The sequence below is a fragment of the Gorilla gorilla genome, chromosome X, assembly GCF_029281585.2.
Source record: "Gorilla gorilla gorilla isolate KB3781 chromosome X, NHGRI_mGorGor1-v2.1_pri, whole genome shotgun sequence".
In the NCBI taxonomy this organism is placed as follows: domain Eukaryota; kingdom Metazoa; phylum Chordata; class Mammalia; order Primates; family Hominidae; genus Gorilla; species Gorilla gorilla.
Window position 1 is genome coordinate 39,500,197 of NC_073247.2, and position 20,872 is coordinate 39,521,068.

Below are 20,872 nucleotides of genomic sequence, written 5' to 3' on the forward strand. Positions count from 1 at the left end.
AAAAAACTTAAGGAAAATAAACACTGAAGTTATTGTCATGACTTTCATGTATATCTCCATTCTTGAAGTTTTGACAGAGTTATAAAAATTGAACTCCGACTTTTGGCTAAAGAAACCTCTGTTAATCTGATATGCATAAATCTTGAATTAAGGTTTCCTTTACTACTGTTACTATTCCTACTGATAATATCTTTTTATAGCATTTATATTTTAATGTATATTTCCCATTACCTCCTAAAATCCTTAGAGCAATCCCTGTGAGGGCTGGTATTATTTTCCTTTATAGATGAATAGACTAACATGTGCAGGGATTAAGAGTCTTGATCTATGCCATTTGGCTCATAAATGGCCAGCTCAGTCCTGGAACTCCCAGGTGTCCTACTCCTGTACTTCTTGCCTCTCTTCCCTAAATTTTGGTTAGTTGAAAAGTGGACAATTATCATCTTCTGGAATCTTCTGTATGTAATGTAATATAGTTACAGTGTGTTTATATAGAGTGGAATATAAGGAGATGGAGGTTACTGGCCTAAGGATATGTATAGATATAAATGGAATATGCACACACATTTTAAATGCATGCTAAGTGGAACATGGAAGTTTTTCATATTGACTCAAAGTGTGGTTTATTTGAAGATATTCAATTATAAATGTCAAGTCAACTTGCATTCAAGTAAATTATTATGTCCCTACTCCTAAAATTTTTAATACAAAGTCATCTGGCCAATGCTTATCTCTTCAGACTCATACCCCATCATTTGTTCTTTTTTTTCAAAATCACCATATGATTCAGCTGTATAGAAGTATTGTGGTGAATACTTGTTTCATACTTCTGTCTTATTATATTCCCTCTATCAGTGTACTCCCTGCCCCTTCTGCAACTCTTGTTTATCCTGGGAAATGCTGGATGATCTTTGAAGATAGCAAATGCTTGCCCCCTCTGTGATACCATCTTTCAGCTCTGTAGATTGAACATTTTCTGGCACTTATAGCACTTTAACTGTCCTATCACATTAAACAATGTTGATCTAAGTCAATCTGGGATTCCTTAGCTCTAGTACAAAACCTGGTACAAATGTGGAAACAATTAATATTTGAATTGGGCTAAAAAACTAGGATACATGTTTCTTTGGGAATTTGCTGAAGGAAAATTAGAAGTAAAAAAATTGAGCAACTTTCTAATTGTTTTCTTTCAACTCCGAGTGTTCATTCAATCAGCACATGTTCCTGAACACCTATGAAGTCTCTTCTCCTAACCAGGGATCCAGCAGTAAATAGAACATATAACAATCCTACCCTCATGGAAAATGTTTTCTGATGTAAAGAGATATACAGTAAGAAAGATAAATATATGAAATATCTTACATGGTGATAGATGTTTTAGAGAAAGATAAAGCAGGAAGGTAGAATATACAATACTGAGAGGAACTTGCAGTTTTAAATAGGATGGGCAAGGAAGACTCTGCTGAATAGGTGATATTTGAGAAAGAGGGGAAGGAGATAAAGGATTGAGGTATTAGGATGTCTCAGGGAAGAGCATCCCAAATGTAACAGCAAATGCAAACAACAAGAGAAATGAACACGTATGTCATGTTCAAAGAAGAGCTCAGAGGCCAGAGTGGCTGGAGCACAGTAAAGAATGGAGGAGAAAAAGAAGACAAGTTCATAAAAATCATGTAATGTCTTGTAAGTTAAAAGATTGATAGTTAATATGAGTAAAATGGGATGTGAATGGAAGGTTTTGAAAAAGGCATAATGTCATCTAACTTAATATTTTGAAAGGATAACTCTGGCTTTTATATTGAGAATGAAATGAAAGAGGGTTGGCACAGAAGATTGAGGATAGGAACAAGGGAAAGAACAGGGAGACCAGTTATGAATCCATTGAAATAGTTTAGGCCAGAAATGATGATGACTTGGTTTATGGTGGTAGCAGTAGAGATAATGACAGGTGGTGGGTTGTGAATATATTTTGAAGATAAAGATAAGAGAATTTCCTAAGAGAGCATATATATATGAAAGAGTCAAGTATGAATCCAAGATTTTTGTTTTAAGCTTTTGAGAGGATAGAGTTGCCATTTACTGAGATGGGAAAAACTGCAGAAGGAACAGATAAGGGGGAAGGTCAGGAATTCAGTTTTTGACAAATTAATTTTGAGATATGTTTAGTCATCAAAGTGAAGTTTCCAAATAGGCAGTTTGTCATTAAATCTGGGGTTCAAGGAAGCATTCCAGGAAAGATGAAATTTAATGCTATGGGCCTGGATTAGGTTACCCAGGAAGTGAGTATAAACAGAGGAGAGAAGAGATCCAAAGACTGAATCTTGGGGCATTTCCACGTTTAGAGGCTTGGGAGATGAAAAGGAACTGGTTAAAGAGCCTAAAAAGAGAGTGGACAGTGAGGTGAAAGGAAGACAAGGATAGAAGTCAAGAAGAAGTTAGGGATCATTGGCAAACTTCTTCTGTAAAGTGCCAGATAGTAAATATTTTAGGCTTCGTAGGCCAAAAGGTCTCTGTTGGAAGAATACAACTCTGCTCTTTTAGCAGGAAAACAGCTATAGATATCAGGTAAGCAAATAAACATGGTTATGTTCTGATACAACTTTACTTAAAAATGAGGCAGCAGACTTGATTTGATCCATAGGCTATAATTTGCTGATTCCTGTTCAAGAAACCAAACAAATAAACTGTTTCCAGGAGGAAAGAATTATTGATTGTATCAAATTCTGCTTATTTGTCAAAGGTGAAACTGAGGAATTGACCATTAGATTTAACAGCTTGGTAGCTGTATTAGTCCATTCTCACACTGTTATAAAGAAATACCTGAGACTGGGTAATTTACAAAGAAAAAAGGTTTAATTGGTTCACAGTTCTGCAGGCCGTACAGGAAGCATAGCAGCTTCTGCTTCTGGGGAGGCCTCAGGAAACTTATAATCGTGGCAGAAGGCAAGGGCAAACAAGGATGTCTTACATGGCCAGAGCAGGAGCAAGAGAGAGAGAGTGGGGAGGAGCCACACACTTTTAAACAACCAGATCTCATAAGAACTCACTCACTATACAGTATCAAGAGGGGATGGTGCTAACCCATTCATGAGAACTCTGCCCCATGATCCAGTCAACTTCCACCAGGCCCGACCTCCAACACCAGGGGTTACAATTGAACATGAGATTTATGTGAGGACATGGATCCAAACCATATCAGCAGCCTTTAGTGACCTTGATGAGCAGTTTCAAAAGGTGTTGAGAGGAAAGGCAAAATTGAAAGAGGGATTTGGGTTAAGAGAGAATTAAGGAGAGAAATAAGAGGTAAGAACAAGTCAGCACTTTGGGAGGCCAAGGCAGGTGGATCACAAGGTCAGGAGTTCAAGACCAGCCTGGCCAACATGGTGAAACCCTGTCTCTACTAAAAATACAAAAATTAGCTGTGCATGGTGATGCGTGCCTGTAATCCCAGCTACTCTGGAGGCTGAGGCAGGAGAATTGCTCGAACCAGGACCTGGGGGGTGGAGGTTGCAGTGAGCCGAGGTCGCGCCATTGCACTCCAGCCTGGGGCTACAGAGCGAGACTCTGTCTCAAAAAAGAGGTAAGAGAACAAGTGTTAAAAAGTGAACGCGTTTCAGTTTCACATTTGAGGGGAACAAAGAAATGGAGCTGAAACTGTAAGTGGGAAATACGGTCAAGAGAGGATGTTTTTAAGATGGGAAAATAATAGCGTAGAATACACACAGGAATGACTCAGAAGAGAGGAAGAAATTGGTGATGCAGGAGAGAGTGGAGCTAATTGCTGGAGCCATGTCCTTGAGTAGGTGAGAGGGAATGAGATCTAGAGCACACGAGGTGGGGTCCATCATCGGAACAAAGACTGGTGATCCACAGTGTTGGGCACCAACGCAGGCCCATGGGAAGATATGTTGACATGAGGCTAGGGAGCAACTGTTTACTGATTGCTTCAATTTTCTGAGATAAATGAGAAACAAGGTCATTGACTGAGAGTGGGGAAGGAGGTGTTGGAGGTGTGAGGAAAGGGGAGAGAATAAAATAGCCATTCAGACTGGAGGTTCTCAAACGTTGCTACATACTAAAATGACCTCAGAGAGCATTTAAAAATTCCAAAGGCCAGATTGTAACCAAGACAACTTTACTCAGAATTTTGGGGTGATGCCTTGCTTTAGTACTTTTTAAAGATTCCCCAATATTCAGGTAAATTTGAGATTGAGTAAGATTACTGAGTCATACTAGGAGCCAACTTGAATCTAGTGTTCATGAATTCAAAATGTGACTAGTCAGATTATGTGTTTTCCTCCAGAAGTTTCCATAGCATGAGAGTGAACAGTGAATGAGTGGAGAGTTGGTGGTAACCGGGGTTTAAGATTTATCAAGTGGGCACCAGATTTGAGAGGGAGCAGAGCAATTTAAAGATATATTCAAAAAAGTGTTTACAATACACCGTAGAGTTTATGCTTGATAAAAAGAGAAGTGATGCCACGAAGGGCATAAGGAATAGTGAAAAGCCAGTAGAATGAATGCATTGGAGGGCCTGGTAATATCAAAGTATTGTTGGAATGGGGTACTAGATGGAATCATCTGGAGACTTAGAAGGTGGAGGTCAGAAAGTGTGATGTTTACAACTGAGTTTCTAACAACATCTATCCTATGACCACAGAACCAAGTGGCCAAGGCAGGGTGGAGGACAAGGTCTCTGGAGTCAAAAAGTTCAGTGAATTACTAGGGCAAGATGGTGAGAGAATTGTTTTCAACAGACATTTAAAGTACCAGAAGTTATGACAAGCATCATATGTTGGAGAGGGTAACAGTTAGGCAGAAGCTAAAATCTTCAGGTAGTGAGGGGATGATACCACCCATACTTAGATAGCTCCTCATTTTCCTACTTTCACAGATACTGATTCCATCTTTAGACATTTTGAACAATGCAACAATGTTAATTTTCTTATACTTTGTTCAATATACTTTCATGTGTAGTCAGGTACTAGCATTTTCCTTTTTGCCCCGTTTTATTCTGGTTATTAGTAATTCACTAGTTTCTAAAGCTAATTGTATCATCATTGCTTTTTACACTTGAAATATCCAGTCACTATTTGTGCAGAGCCAATTCAATTTTTCTTCTTGAAAGAATATAACTCTTAGCTACAAGAATGGTCCAGCAATGGTAATAGAATTATTCTCCATGGAGAATACCTTTTTGCTTCTCTAGCTCTCCCTTTTAACATTAGCCTTAATCTGATAGCAAAATCAGCAGTCCTAAAACAAAAGGAAAAATAATGATGTTTCTGAAAAGAGAGAGTCAGAAGAATTACCAGCACACTGAATATGTATTTCAATCTCTTGTGTAACAAGTTTGTTGTTGTGATGGTTGTTTTTTGTTTTCCCTTTGGTAATGGCAATGTATTCTGGGGAAAAAATGTAGTATGTTGATTTTTTAAAAAGCCTATTAAAAATTTCCAAAGTTAAAAATGCCTGAAGCCCTTAATCTACCACATGAAATTGTCAATGATCCCCAGTGGTGGTGTTCTCTGTGATGCAAGTTCATCATAGTTGACTGATGGATATTTTCAGATCATTCCTGAAGTTGTAGTGCATTTGAACAATGAGTATTGTAGGTATAGTGTAGAAATGTTCATCTTTCTATGACTGAGATGGCAGAGCCTTTTAGCTAAGACTCAGTGTGATTTATTACCTCTATCTACATCAATCACCAAACATGCAAATCATCTTGACTCTCAGGAGAGCCATGACTCATTCATTGATATAGAATGTTTCTCCGTCACTTGGCTGGAGCTCTCTTCTCTCACCTCCAGTGTTTTACACAGTCTGTTTCACAAATGTGAACAAATTGATTTCTCTGCCATCCCAGTTTTCTCATCTCTTCAAATTGATGGTTTTTTCCAGCACATCTTTACTGATTAAGCTAGATCATATTCCCACTCCATTAAATCTTACTGACCATTCTTACCCACTCATATTTATATATCAAGTCAAACATCCGTTAACGTGTGAAGTTTATTATAATCAGTCTGTGTTATCTGTTTAAATTATCCTACCTCATTTTTATATTAATTTCTTACATAATTCTTTTGTCAAACATGTATAACTTGGAGTTGAAATAGCCTAGTGTAAATCTTGAATCTTACTCCCCGCACCTTCTGCCACATTGTCCATTTATGATGCTTGTAATTAGTTTGTAGATTTGACTTTTTAAGTGAAATATTCCAGAGCAAGAGTTTTCTGTCAACAGGGAGTTTGCAGTTAGGTTGAGGACAAATGCATATATCGGTCACCTGGCTAATTTTTTTTCTTTTGTACAGCATATACATTCCTTATTTCTAGCCTACTTCCACAAACAAGTCTGTTAAGGCTCAAGGGTCAAGTATCTCAAATCTGATAAAATATTATGCTTAGGTCAGACATGGTTGCTCACACCTGTAATCCCAGCACTTTGGGAGGTCAAAGCAGGAGCATCTCTTGAGCGTAAGAGTTTGAGTCCATTCTGGGCAACATAGCAAGATCATGTCTCTACTAAAAATTAAAAAAAATAAGTCGAGCATGGTGGTGCATGCCTGTAGTCCCAGCTACTCAGGAGACTGAGGCAGGAGGATCACTTGAGCCTGGGAGATTGAGAGTGCTGTGAGCTATGGTTGTGCCACTGCACTCCAGCCTGAGGGACAGAGTGAGACCCTGCCTCAAAAAAAAAAAAAAAAAGGAAAGAAAGAAAGAAAAGAAAAAAATTCTGCTTAGTCCCATGCTGTAGGTAGAATGACTCTGGCTTTTAATGCCCTGCCTTGATAAGAGGTCAGGTGCACTTTCTCACACATCATGCCATGTCCCTCAAAGGAGGACTCCTTATTAACATTGATACTAAATAACTGATAAGCTAATCATGGAGTTTAATTTAATACACCTGAAAACGATCCTAAAATGATCTAAAAATCTCCTGGGTTTTTTTCTTTTCACAGAGAAGGAAATTGAAACAGTCCTCTTTCAGGACCCCTGAACCAATATTTGTTCTATTATGCCATACTACCTCTAAAATAATTGTTTGCTAATAGCCAGCTATACGCAAAGAAATATATTAAGGCATTAAAAATGTTTGAAGATATGATTTATTCCTCAAGGCCCTTAACATCCCTTTGGCAAGATAATGCTAACAACCTGTGCCTCTCTTACACTTCTTAGCAAGATATCTGTATTTTGTGATGGTCTATATTGTGTTTTCTTCTCTTCTCCTCCCTGCCTTGTCTTCCTGTTTACCATCTGAATGTGGTAAAAATGCAGATCTACCTTTCTTCCCAATGCTGAAATAGGGCCTGGCTCATAGTTGGCATTCACTGCAGTTAGGAGAAGGACTGAAGAGAAGCCTGCACTTTCTCCTTTTTGTACATGCTCTTCACAAATCCTGAAGTATCCTAACTCAACCCCTAATTATCCCCAGCTCTTTAAGCCCTACTTATCTCCCTTTAACCTTTGCCTGCCTCACTGTTCATACCCCCTCTCCCATCGCTGCTTTTGGGTTTGCATCTACCTCCTGTCCCTGTTTTATCCTATCGTATTTATGCATATGAGTTGAGTATTAAAATCTTAAAATATACCAGTACCTTAAATAAGAACTGAGGGATAAAGCAGATATCCCTCCAATTTGAGGGTACTTTTTTTCTATTTTATTCTCCAGAACTGATCAGTGCCACAAAATGTGATGAGAGAGCAAGATGTCTGTTTTCTCTTTCAGTTTCATTGTTCTAAAGACAACAGTTTCAGTGTAGGTGCTGTGTATCCATTGCCTGTTTGAATTTACACTTGTTTTCCAGTGGTGCTGCCTAACTCTTTGCTAATATCTATATTTGACATTAGGTCATCTGGGCAGCTTGCTGTAATCATCTGTGAGAAAGCTCCTCTGGAACCCACCAATGGGCACTAGAATCAAAACTTTGGTTCAGTCTTATAATTTCCTCATTTATAATGTGGGGATAATTATAGTACCTTCCTTGTGGAGTTCTTGTGAGGATTAACTGAGTCATTGAATGTGAAGCACTTAGAATACGGGAAGCACTCAGTAAATATTATTCATATGGCGCTCTTCAGTAGCCAAAATATAACACCACACTATTTGCATTTAGTACCTTTCTGTTGTGGAAGCTTCTATTCAAACAAGGGTATGTATCTCATTTATTTTTAACGTTTTGCTTTTGAGAAAGCTTGAGATATATTTCATAGTTGCCTACAGGCAAAGAGAGACACCAATAAATTGAATTCTGCATCCTGGATCATAAGGTAAGTGCTGAATCTGACCACAGGATCAGTGCTTCTGCCACTAAATCCGAGTGTCATCAACCTTACTGGTTCTTTTTTTAGATACTCTTTTCCAAAGTTCTTAAACGTATCAGCAATACCATCATGCATCATTCTTTTATTATTATTTTTATTTAAATAAAAAGCCTACAGCACCCGGTATTCCCAGGCACTCTCCCATTCAAGTACTAACCAGGCCCAACCCTGCTTAGCTTCTGAGATCAGATGAGACCAGTCATGTTCAGAGTGGTATGGCCATAGACTCATGAATCATTCTTAACTAGAGAGCAATACATTTTAGCTAGGAAAACTCCTGAATTCAACTATAATTTCATATAATGTAAATATGTTTTAACTATATTAAATAACTTCTCCAAATATGAAATACACATATATATCATTTGGTCTAGATGGATCCTTGACTGTAATTTACTTTGCTGAAGTGTCCATCTCTCTATCCACATTTGAATTATTTAAATTACTTGGAGAGCCAAGGTGGCTCCCAGACTAAAATTTCCCCAATTGTCCTTCCGCTGCTACTTGTTCATGTAGGGAATTTCTCCATCCTGTACACAGACATCAGAGTACTCTACTCCAAAGAGGCCCTAGGATTTTTATCTCTTCCCCTTTCCCAGTCCTTCTGACAACTCTCCCTCCATTGTTTAAAGCAGTATTAAAATTATCCAAATGTTCATCATTGCCTCTTTCTACTTTCAATATTCCTCTAGCAGTGCCGCTAATCTAAAGCATATGCTGATTTCTCTTCCCTCATGAATTATGATTTATAATGGATTAGCATGAGCCTAGGAACAATGTACTTCCTCTTGTCCCAGACATGTTTAGAGCTTTCCAATTTACACTAACATTGGAGTTTGTCATGGGGGCATTTGTGCCCATCTATTTTTATTATATTTTAGTCAACACTGTGTTATATTTCCATATCATGTTATTCTGATATAAACAAAAATCACAAGGTAAAATACAAGTATTCATTATTTTCTTAGTATTTATCTTATCCACTGAGTAGCTTTGACTATACTTAAAAAAATTCTCAGCTTATTTAATAGATTAAAAATTATAATCTGGAATGAATTAATTGGAAATAACCAATTAATATAGTGAGGGAATGAAAGTATGTCACAAAAATCTTTCTGAAAAGGTTTCAACAACGTAAGTACAAACAACTCTGAGAAGTACAAACAACTACAGAGAAGGCATAACAAATATGTCATGATTGTCAATATTTTAAATTCACCACTTCAGGTAGGACAAAGGATGTTAAAATATTTGTCTTTGAATATTTAATATCACTAATAGGACCAAAAACATTGGAATAGCATGTGTGTGACATAAGCTCAAAGTTCTAGAGCAGTGCTATTCAATAGAATTTTCTACAGTAATGGAAATTTTCAATATCTGCACTCTCCAATATGGAAGCAACTAGCTACATGTGGCCATTGAGCACCAGAAATGTGGTTAGTGTAACTGACCTGATGCTGAATTTTAAATTGTCTATAAATTTTATTTTAATTAAATTATAAATTTAATTATAAATAGCTACATGGGGCTATTTGTCTGCAATATTGGATGAACAGTAAAACTTTAGAGACTTCCAGGCTTCTGTTAAGACTGTAATTCACACAAGGCTGGGTCATCTTGTGGTCACTATTAGGCCAGTGTCACACTACAAAGCAACACAAATCCTATATTAAAACAACCACATAAAACGACCTATAAGAAACTACCACAACACACTGAAAAATAATTTTGATATTTACTGTTTTGCAAGTGTGTCAAAATATTTAAGGATCCTTTTCACACATCTTTCTCCTTGAAAACCTCTCACTATGCTTCTTCAGTGCTTTCTTCTTGTTTCTCCTCCAAATATTTTCCCCAAACTTACCTATATATCTCAGGCATCCTTCCTTTCTCTCATCCTCATCTCTTCTCTACACCTTTTAAGATCTGTCTCTTTATCCATTATCCCCACACATCAACAGGTCCCTGACCGTGCACACTAAACACAAAATCCTCATCCCCAGAGAAGAGATTTGCTATCCGTCACAAGAATAAATATTTGTAAAGGCTAAATTGGGGGCTATATATTAGAATCATTTCTAGATGTCACCGTTTTTTCATCCTCTAGGCAAGATTATTTCTAATACGAATTTCATGAGGCCTCTAGAGTTTAAGAAAAAAGCTAATGCTTATTGAATGCTTTGAGTAGTAGCAGCACCTCAAGGCAATAAGAACATCTCAAGGTCTCTTCCACCTCTTTGATCTGATGAAAAATTGAATAATAAATATAAACTGGGTATGATACAAACCAATGAGCAAATCACTTTTTATGTAAAAGTAATTAACAGGGGAAAAGATTTAAAAAGGATGCCCTTCATCTTCCCTAGATTGGGAGCTTATCCTTTAGACTTTAGGTTTTGTTCATTTGGGATACAGTCAACAAATATTTGTTGAGCCTTGACTGAGTGTTAGGCAGTTTTAAAATTATTTTATTTGTATTGGTAATAAAAACATGGTGGTCCTTGCCCATATAGAGCTTGCAAATGTTAAAGGAGGCAGAGAGAAAACAAGAAAATCTATAACCTAAATATAAAATTATCAATTGTGATCACTGTAATTAAGAAATTGATGGGGTTGAATAATAGAATAGCAGGATGGGAATGCCATACTAACGCATGGCCATTAGAAACTAAGTGATCCTACATAACACATGTGCACAGAGATGTTCTTTATGGTTTCATAGATTTGATGTTAGTGTAACCCATCCTTTTACATGTTATATATTGCCATCCTTAAATGATCTTTGGTAAACCACATCTGAATTTTTGATTAGCAAATGTGAAATAAAGACTTCAGCTTATTCCGTGTAGGTGCTGAATACCAATTAACAATTCAGTATGAATAACATTTCCATCTTTACCTAACGAGCACATTTTTTAAAAGGTTGTCCATTTTATGAAAATGAGTAGAAATCGAAAAAATGCAGTGCTGATAATGCTAAGAAGGATAGACTCATGGAGATTATTATGCATATTGTATTAGCATCAGGTGGCTGTAAATGCATTAGATATAAGCTGGTAGATGGTCGGCTACATGAGGAAGAAAAATAAAATCAAAGAAGACATAAAACTTGCTGACACTACAACAACCTCAAAGTTGTGCCTAAAAGATGAGATTTAATCGAGTATTTTTAAAAACTAGATGCTAGATCTTATGGAATAGAAACTTGTTTCCTATCATGTAAGTCTATTAAAATTTTTCCCATTAAGAATTTATTTAAAAATTCGTAACTGCATTATGTAGAAATTACATGGAATATGTCTTATACTTTGTCTTTTCCCCAAAAGTGTTTTTTCTTCCCATTTTATACCTAATAGAGTAGAGGTTAAGTAAATGGAGGAACATAATAGAACTAGAAAGTTGCATAGATAGGATTAAAATGTAGAATGTTTTGGCTTCAAAGTCTCTGTTCTTTCTAGTTCATGACTTCTTTATAAAAATATATTTATCAGTGTTTTTGGTTGGATCATCACAAAAGTGGGTTCTTCCTTCACTTGTGTAGACAGAAATAAAGAGTGAAATTATAACATACAAGGGAGTAATTTGAAACATGCTCATTTTTCTTGCTGTTGTGGAAAATGAGTATTTTATATTGTTTTCTTTTTAAAACACAACTTGCTTCCCAGCACAGAAAAATATACCCGTTTTTCTTTAGAAATTTACTAAATTTTTAATTTACTAATCCCAAGGGAAGGATTATTTTCTTAGGATTAAGTATAGTCAATTGGTATTATGATGTTGGGAAGTAAAGTGCAGGATTCTATTAAGGACTTAGTGATTTGGATTTGTCAAAGAAGAGCCACTCCGTGATGTAATTTGCATGGTCATATATATGCAAAGTTCTGTTTCAGCTTGGAGACTTTATCTTTGAATTTTCACTGAGAAGGTATTGGCTTATTCCTATTTTAGAATCTGTTTAGCCATGACTCTGGACACACATGTATAGAAAGAGTAACTCCTTTGTACATGTGCTTTTGAAATATTGCCTATGATCCGTGCCTCCTTAGGGAAAGTGAGTTTTTTGTTAAGAATCTGAAAGTCTATTTAGGAAAGTTGTTTTCAAAGAGTGTCCTGAAGGTTACTTGGTCTGACTTAACAGCAAAGTCAATTTAACAGTAGTCTGCCTTGCAGAATCCTGGATCTATCAGAGATTCAGTTCTCCATGCTGTGTGGGAAAATTATACTGGCTGATTTCGGGAGAAGTTACTGTGGGAACACATTTTGGCACATTTCTGCTGAAGCCAGAAACCTGGATGCTTTGTTCTTTGTGAGGTATCAAAAATAAAAATTCATGAAATTCTGACATCCTGCCTGCTCCCTTATCTGGGTTAAATGCTGTGGTAAACTTCTCTTTTGGTTGAAATATTTAAAAAGGAAAGCAATACATATGAACAGACACACATTTATACACACACACACACATACACACACACACTTGCATTTCTTTACTTGAACTATCTTGTTGAATCCTAATTACTGAACTCATATACTGCTTCTTCCCAGGGAATATAGAATATTACTGTTATCAAGATATGCCACACCTATCCTCATTGGCGACCTACCCCCTCAATTCTCCTTGCTGGTTTATTGGATTAAAATAGAGAAGCAGAAATCTTATGTAGGAGGAATATGTTGACAAATGGTGGGTTTTATCTTGATAATTTCACCAAATATGTGAATTGACTTTGTCAGTCATTAAAGTAAGTGTGCTGAATGCCCTCTGTGTGTGTATCAGGATAAGTGGTCTAATCAAGTTCAAATGTTCTGTGTCTATTTGGCTCAGCTTAATTAAAATTCAGCCCTGCTTTTGAGCAAGCCACAGTGGGTTGGCAGACCTTCAAAGGGCTATATTGCAGCAAACAATAAAAGTGATAAAGGCACACAATAGCAATCAATACAATGCAAATGTCCCTGTTACTCACAAATCCAGTGGAAAGTGATTGCTTGAAACATGCTTATCCACTTCTCATCATAAAATTAAAGTTTTTGCATCACTTTATTTGTAAGTTTGCCTACACTCTCCTTGTCAATGGGCTTGCTTTTTTTTAACTACGAATGGAGTGAAAGAAAATGATAGTAAGATAAATCAGCTCAATACAAATCAAATACTGTTTAAATTTTTACAGCTTTTGTTTTATTTGTTACACATATGGGTGAAAACTTACTCAAAGGATTTTTACCTGTATGAGGAAGACAGCCGTAATTCATCCTCCATTCATTTGTAGTGGAGGTGGTATATTCTTGGTGATCATCCTTTTTTTTTTTTTTCCAGTCCACTGTTTTTGGCTGGCTGCCACGGTCCCAGATTTTTCTCACAAACTGCCATCTGGCATTCTTGCTGTCCCTCACATATAGCTTTGTCAGGACCTCCTCCAAGCAGGCTGGAGAATTTCACAGCTTGGGGGCATGGGAGTATACACGAAGTTGCAGCCACTTCAGGGTTGATTTCTCACCTACAACCCACATATCTGTCACTGCTAGATGTTTAGTGGAAAGAGCTGCTAGGGCACTGGAGATTAGGGGACCTGGAAAGAAGTACCCACTCACCTCTGATGAGCTGTATTTTTAGTCACTCTGTATTTGAAGAATAGAGATTTTAAAAACCTGATCTCTGTATTTTACATAATCATCGTGGAACATCACTGTGGGTAAATTATTATGAAAGATACTTCTAGAAATTCAAGGTGGAGATATTGATATTACAATATCTCTTATAGCACACATGATTGTTTTATCATCTCAAAGTTTTCAATGAATGCTTTTATCTAGTAAGACTGAATCTGTATATATAATTCCACAATGTAACTAAAATATAAGAGAAGGAAAGTTTCACATCTCATCCAAAATAGGTACATGAGGCCACCAATTGCAGAACTCTAGAAGTATTTTTGTTACAGTTTTTCAACCCAGTGAAACACTATCTCTTCTGTGTGTATGCTTTAAGTTTCATTTTGGCTTCTAGGCTTTAATCAAGCACTGAGATAATTATCATAAAGGTATGCTTCACCATTGTATTAACTACATCACTGACTTCAATAGCTGAAAGAATTGCACTGGGATAGAGCCATCACAACTGTTCACAAAATTCTGGCCAGTGGAACAGCTAGTCACAAGGCCAAGGTTTTGTGAACTGTGTCTATGGCTGTATCTCAGTACATCTCTTATCTTCTGGAGTGGAAGCCAATGCTTCTCACTTCTTTTATATTTCATCCATTACCTACTTATTGCCCTTAAATCATCCTAAACTTTGATTGTTTAGTTATTCTATTAAAACCATAAATGGCAGAAAATAAATTTGAAAACTAATTATTAACATAAGTAACATGCTCTCTTAACATGCTGAAGAATATCATACTTTCAAGTGAGAGCAGCCAGATCAAGTGTTAATTTTTGTTTTAGATGCCATGTTAAGATAACTTAATAGCTTTTAGAAAAGACGTACACCTCTATTGATACACTGACGCATATACAAGGTTCAATGAAATTCCTACTGTAGAGTATTGACTGTGACATTTATATTTTGTGTCAAACAATTATATAGATTCTGAATGTCTACAAAGCAAAATTGTAAACACAACTAACATCATTTCTTTCTTAGATAATTTAATCAAGATTTCCCTGTGAACATAAAATATAGAATAGTTAGTGGTTAATATTTTTGGGAAATTTCCATCATAGTATAATAAATATTTGGGGAAGACAAACCTATACTTGTAAAAAATAAAATTTTCTTAAAAAGTGTCATGAATATATTGCTGAAATTTATTCTAATATAGTTTATGATAGAAAAATTATTTATAGGTAGTTATGTTAAATAGTTATGAAAAATGCCAATGAATATCAGGTTAAACAAGTTTGCAGTACTTTCAAGACATGGAGTAATTTGGTAAATTATTGTATTTTGACAACAGATGTATTTTCTGATTTTTTTTATGTTCTGAATTTTAATGTGCAGAACTTACACTATAGTAACCAAGCAAAAATCTCAAAGGATATTGTTTTTCCAAAGCCAAAAACAAATTAAAAATTAGATGGACCAGTGGCCCCCAGGTCGGCACCCCTACTCTCCAATTGAACAGTTATTTCATTCCTAAGTGCATGTGACCATAATCTGCTTTGAGCATTATATTCAAACTTTATCAGTCTTTGTTTCAGTCTGTCCAACTTCTGAGCCAAATCCTCCAGCCTTCCTTTGAGAACATATCTAGAATAAGCTTACCTTGTATTACATCTCAGAAGTTTCTTAAAACTAAATCAGGGATAGTATCATTGGTAAGTAAGCTTTCATTGATCTGGATAGGAGATAGCTGCCTGAAATGTGAATTAATCTGAAATCCTTAGACATATTAAATAGTTCTCTATTTCAGTGAAACAGACAAGTATTCACCGATTCTTTTCAGTTTGTTATCTGAAGCTTAAGTTTCCTACTTAGTTTTTTCCTGTTGCTCACTTTTGACCTATAACTAAGAATGAGGCCGAAGATATATACCATCAAGTTGCCAAAGGAGAAACAAAGTAGGTAGGTTCTGGGGCCAGCCACTCTGCCAGTGACCGTCTGTTGAGATCTTTCTATATATAGAGTCAACCAACTGCAAATATATATGAGACCAGGATGTCTCCAGTATAGAATCAAAATGCCAGATTTGAGCATCCTGTGTGGCTCACCCAACAATGATGGTATCCATATGTTAGATGGTTTTATTTTGTACTGCTTTCATATAAACTCTTCGGAGGCCTTTGAATAGGGATTTTTTTCTTCTATAATTTTGAATACCTCAATGCCAATGAGATATGAAACTCATAGCTATAACTTCTCCTACAATTAGGGACAACAATTATAATTTGGAAAAGTAGATGACTAAACAAATGTATATGAACATATACATCTTCAAATATAAATGCTTTCTTAATGGAGACTTGCTCATAGAAATCAGAAATATATAGTTTGTTTGCTGTTGTATCAACCTGCATTTGACTATGATTCTGTTCTAAATGTAAGTCTTGTCTCAATTTTTGAATTTGTTACGGAGTCTTTTAAAGAGACAGGAACATATCAATAGAAGAAACAGATTCTACTGTGTGTATACTTGTGTTTGTGTATGAGAGCATTCACAAAATATTCATACTTTTAAACTAACTCCCACAGAAAAATGTAAAACTAAAATCACTTAAAACATATGACTGGCAAGAGCTTCAACAACCTGAGAACTCTATGCTTATCAGATGAAAGAAGCAGCAGCATTATGAAAATGTATCTGGACACCATAAGATAATTTCAAAGTACATCAGGTAAAAACAGAGTGAGAGGGGCTCTTTGTTCATCTGACCTTATATTTTATAAAAACTCAACCTTCGATTCCACGATAAATAGAATATCAAAATCCCATAAAGTCGGATATGTATCTCATCTTTGATCTTCTGAAATGTTATGTATGTCAAGTTAAAAAATCTTGAACTTTGATGGTAATAATAACATGCAAATATTTTGATCAAAACTCGTTACTTTGCAAAGACCGAAATGATATTGAAGTACTTGTTTTTTCAAGAGACATATAGAGACATAAATATATTTGGATAGCATAAAACTTAGGAACAAATTATTGTTAATGAGAGTTCTGAGATAGAATTTTATGTTTAGATTCAATACTTTTAAAATAACATTTTTCAAAATGCAAATTGAAATATTATATGGATGCATACCATATTATGCACAGGTAGTGTTTATTTAACTTTTGTTTAACAATTATTTATTGAATGTCTTTTTTTGTGGGAGATGCTATAGTAGGCACTAGTAATTATGTGAATAATAAAACAGACGCAATCCCTGACATTGTGGACTTACTTTCGAGTTTGGTGCTATAAAACTTGGTTCTCTTTCAATCAAATCTAGGTTGAATTATTGGCTTCAGTTTTTACTGACTGAATCCATTTGAATTTCAATACCTTATGAGAAAGCTATGGCTTAGATAGAATATAAAACTTGGTAGTCAATAATGGAACTAGGAAATAAAGCCAAGCTTGCCTGACTCTCAATTCAATAATTTCCCCGTTATTCTAGATTAGATAATAAATGTATAAGTGTGAATTTAAAACTGCAAAGTATGGGCTGGGTGCGGTGGCTCACACCTGTAATCCTAGCACTTTGGGAAGCCAAGGCGGTGGATTACCTGAAGTCAGGAGTTTGAGACCAGCCTGGCCAACATGGTGAAACCCCATCTCTACTAAAACTACAAAAATTAGCCGGGCATGGTGGCACATGCCTGTAATCCCAGCTACTCAGGATGCTGAGGCAGGAGAATTGCTTGAGCCTGGGAGACGGAGGTTGCAGTGAGCTGAGATCATGCCACTGTACTCCAGCCTGGCTGACAGAACGAGACTCTGTCTCAAAAAAAAAAAAAAAAAAAAAAAAAAGAAGAAGAAGAAAAAAAGAAAACTGCCAAGTATGGTAGAAATAACAATTGGCTTTATAATAGCTATTTAATTTTATTTAATATTCCTTGGCAATTTTATTTTTATTTATATAATTAACCAATATTCATTGAGTGTGCCTACTATTTGGCAAACATAGTTTGAGATCTTGGGGATATTTTCAGGAACAAGAAAATAAGTCCCACTTCTCAGAGTACTGAAGTTTTAGCATGAAAGTATAGACAATAAACAAATACTTGAGAAAATATTTAGTGCTAAATGCTATGGTAAAAAGTAAATCAGGGAAACTAGATGCTCAGGAAGTCTTTCCCAGGTGGACCTGAATGACTAAAAGAGCCAGCCATGCTAACATGTGGGGAAGAATGTTTGAGAAAGAAGGAAAATCTAGTGCAAAGCCCTGAGAATGGAATGAGGTTGGTATGATCAAAGGTCCAAGAGAAATCAAGTGTGGCTAGAGCACTAGCTTTTAAAATGTGATTACCAGACCAGCAACCTCATCATCCAAGTATTTATCAGTATTCTAGGCATGTTAATTTCCTTGATTTGAAAATTATGCTGTGATTCAGTAAGACCTTAACATTCAGCGAAATTGTGAGTAAAGGGTATGTGGCAGGATTTCATTGTCCTATTTTTTTGCAATTTTTTGACAAATTTGAAAATATTTGCAAATGAAAATTTAAAAAAGAAGTGAGCAATTATACAGCAAAAATGAAAGGTTTTAAGCAGTGCGACCAGTGGAATACTGTGATCTAGTTTGGGTTTTAAGAAAAATATTATTGCTATATGATATAAAAAATGGGTTAGAAGAGGGAATTTAATGCAAGTGCAATGACCGGTGAAGGAGCTGTTGCCATTGTCCAGAGGAGACATGATGGTGGCTGGGACTGGGGTGGCGGCAGTAGAGATGAGCTGTGAGCAAGTAGATCCAAGATAATATAATTTGAAGATACAATTGGCAAGGCTTACTGATGGATTGATTGTGAGAAAGAGTTAACAGAAATAGAAAAGTCAAGGATGCTTAGGTTTTAGACCAGAGCCACTGGCTTGATGCTAGTGATATTTATTTATTGAGAAGGCAACGATTGAAGTAGGAGGTTGTCAAATAATGGCACTTGATTAATTTTTATAAGTAAATTATTAAAGGAAATCTAAACAGACAATTTGCATTATCTTTGAGTATTTGTGATTAGTAGCTGGTAGTGACAAATTTAACTTGATGAATGCCATATTGTCTATAAATAAATTAACTCACTTGAGTGTTCTCATATTTTTCCCGATTTTTTAGTTGAATGCAGTTTTAGAACATTAAATTGTGCCATATATTAAATAAAATAATTAAACAATACCAACAAGCACTCTTAATTTGCTCTTCTAAATTTTATATATCCTTACGTAGTTTATTATTTTATTCAACAAATACTTGTGGAGTGGCTACTTTGTACCAGGTACTCTTTTCATCACTGGAAATATAACATTGAACAAATAGGCTGAAACCTCTGCCCTGATAGAGCTTTCATTCTGGTACATTCTAGAATGAGGCATTTTAAGAAAAAAAAAAAAAAGTATGATATGTGGGTGAAATAGACAGTTTAAACAAGAAGTAAAATGACTATTAAGTCAGTTAATACCAAGGATATGGACCAAATTGAAGCCAATAAGGAGCATTGATAATATGAGAAAGGAAGGGTTTGGGTCTGGAGGGGGTTTTAACTTAAAATAAGGTCATTTGGAAAGACCTCTTTGATTAAGAGTTAAGGGATGGAGTTACAAAGTGCTAAGAAGAGAGGTCATAAAAGTGGGGGAACAGGCAGATATAGGAAGCTTTGTATGCTTATTTCAAAGACGACCCTGTGATTGCCGGAATGACTGGAAGGATGGCATTGCCATTTATCGAAATGGAGAAGACAGCCGAAAGAGTAGGTCTGGATTGTGGGCATGTTTGGGAGGTCATTTTGGACCTGATAAATTTGATATGCCCTTTAGACTTCCAAGTAGAGATGCCAGTGGCTGGTAGGATCTAAGAGATCATAGATCACATGAGAGGCCCATACCTCTGAATAGCAAATGTTGTATCAAATTAAGAAGTTATATTTCAGGGTTTTTTGTGTTTGTTGTTGTTGCCAAGGAATTGATATACAGGAATAAGTTCCTGATAGGTTTAAATGCAGTGAAGAGTGATTTTCTCAATTCTTATGAGAATTTGGATCAGAATAATTTTATTTCAATGAAAAATCTGAAATATCAAATGCAGCTTAATTGCATTGACATTATTAAAAGAATGAGGACTTAAGCATATGGCAAATTTAATTAAAATATTACTCTTATAGAAGAGTGATCATAGTAGAGGACTTTTTTCTTTCTTAAAGCAAATTATATGTCTTCAGCAGTACTTATTTTTACAAAATGCAGAAGACTGTATTTAAGATGATTTCTACTTCATGTTATTATGTGGTGAAATAAGGAAATGCATGAAGCTGTGTTATGTTAGTTTGGGTTATCTTGGAAGCCTTTGATTGGGAATTGACTACTGAACACTGTAAATAATATATAAGTACTAAGTTCTGAATGTGAATGTGATCTTACATAGTCATCAAGCCATTATGTGTCCTTTGTTTTCCTATCAAATGTAGGGCGCAATAATGTCAGCTATTATATATTTATTTTAAAAAATATTTTGAAAATGAGAACAAGGCTATAGATATACCTACAAATGTGAATATATTTTCAATTCTTCAATAAAATCTGTTTTAAAATAAGAAAACCTGTTCTTTTTCTCATCTTCACTAATCTCTTTTTAGCAGGAAAGATTATTTTTTGTTTGCAAATAACAAGGCTTAGGCATTAAGTAAGCGCTAGGGAGAGGAACAATAGATCTACCCTAGAAGAGATTGAGGAATCATACTTAAAAGTACCCATATATTAACTTGGAAATAAGAGGTAGAAGAAAAGGAGGAAAATCAGGAGAAATTACTTTGCTAGAGATTGTTTTGCATTGATCATCAAATGATAAAAATGTCTTCTTTGAGGTTTTCATTTAGGATCTCTGAACTAATATTCATATTATTGC

General features: G+C 35.6%; 1 protein-coding gene and 1 pseudogene across 1 annotated transcript in view; one reads left to right on the forward strand and one right to left on the reverse strand.

Annotated features, from left to right (window-relative positions):
* Positions 1-20,872, forward strand: part of IL1RAPL1 (interleukin 1 receptor accessory protein like 1) — a 1,375,176-nt gene that overhangs the window by 393,922 nt on the left and 960,382 nt on the right. The window lies entirely within an intron of this gene.
* On the reverse strand, positions 8,443-8,561 carry LOC115932553 (uncharacterized; annotated as a pseudogene).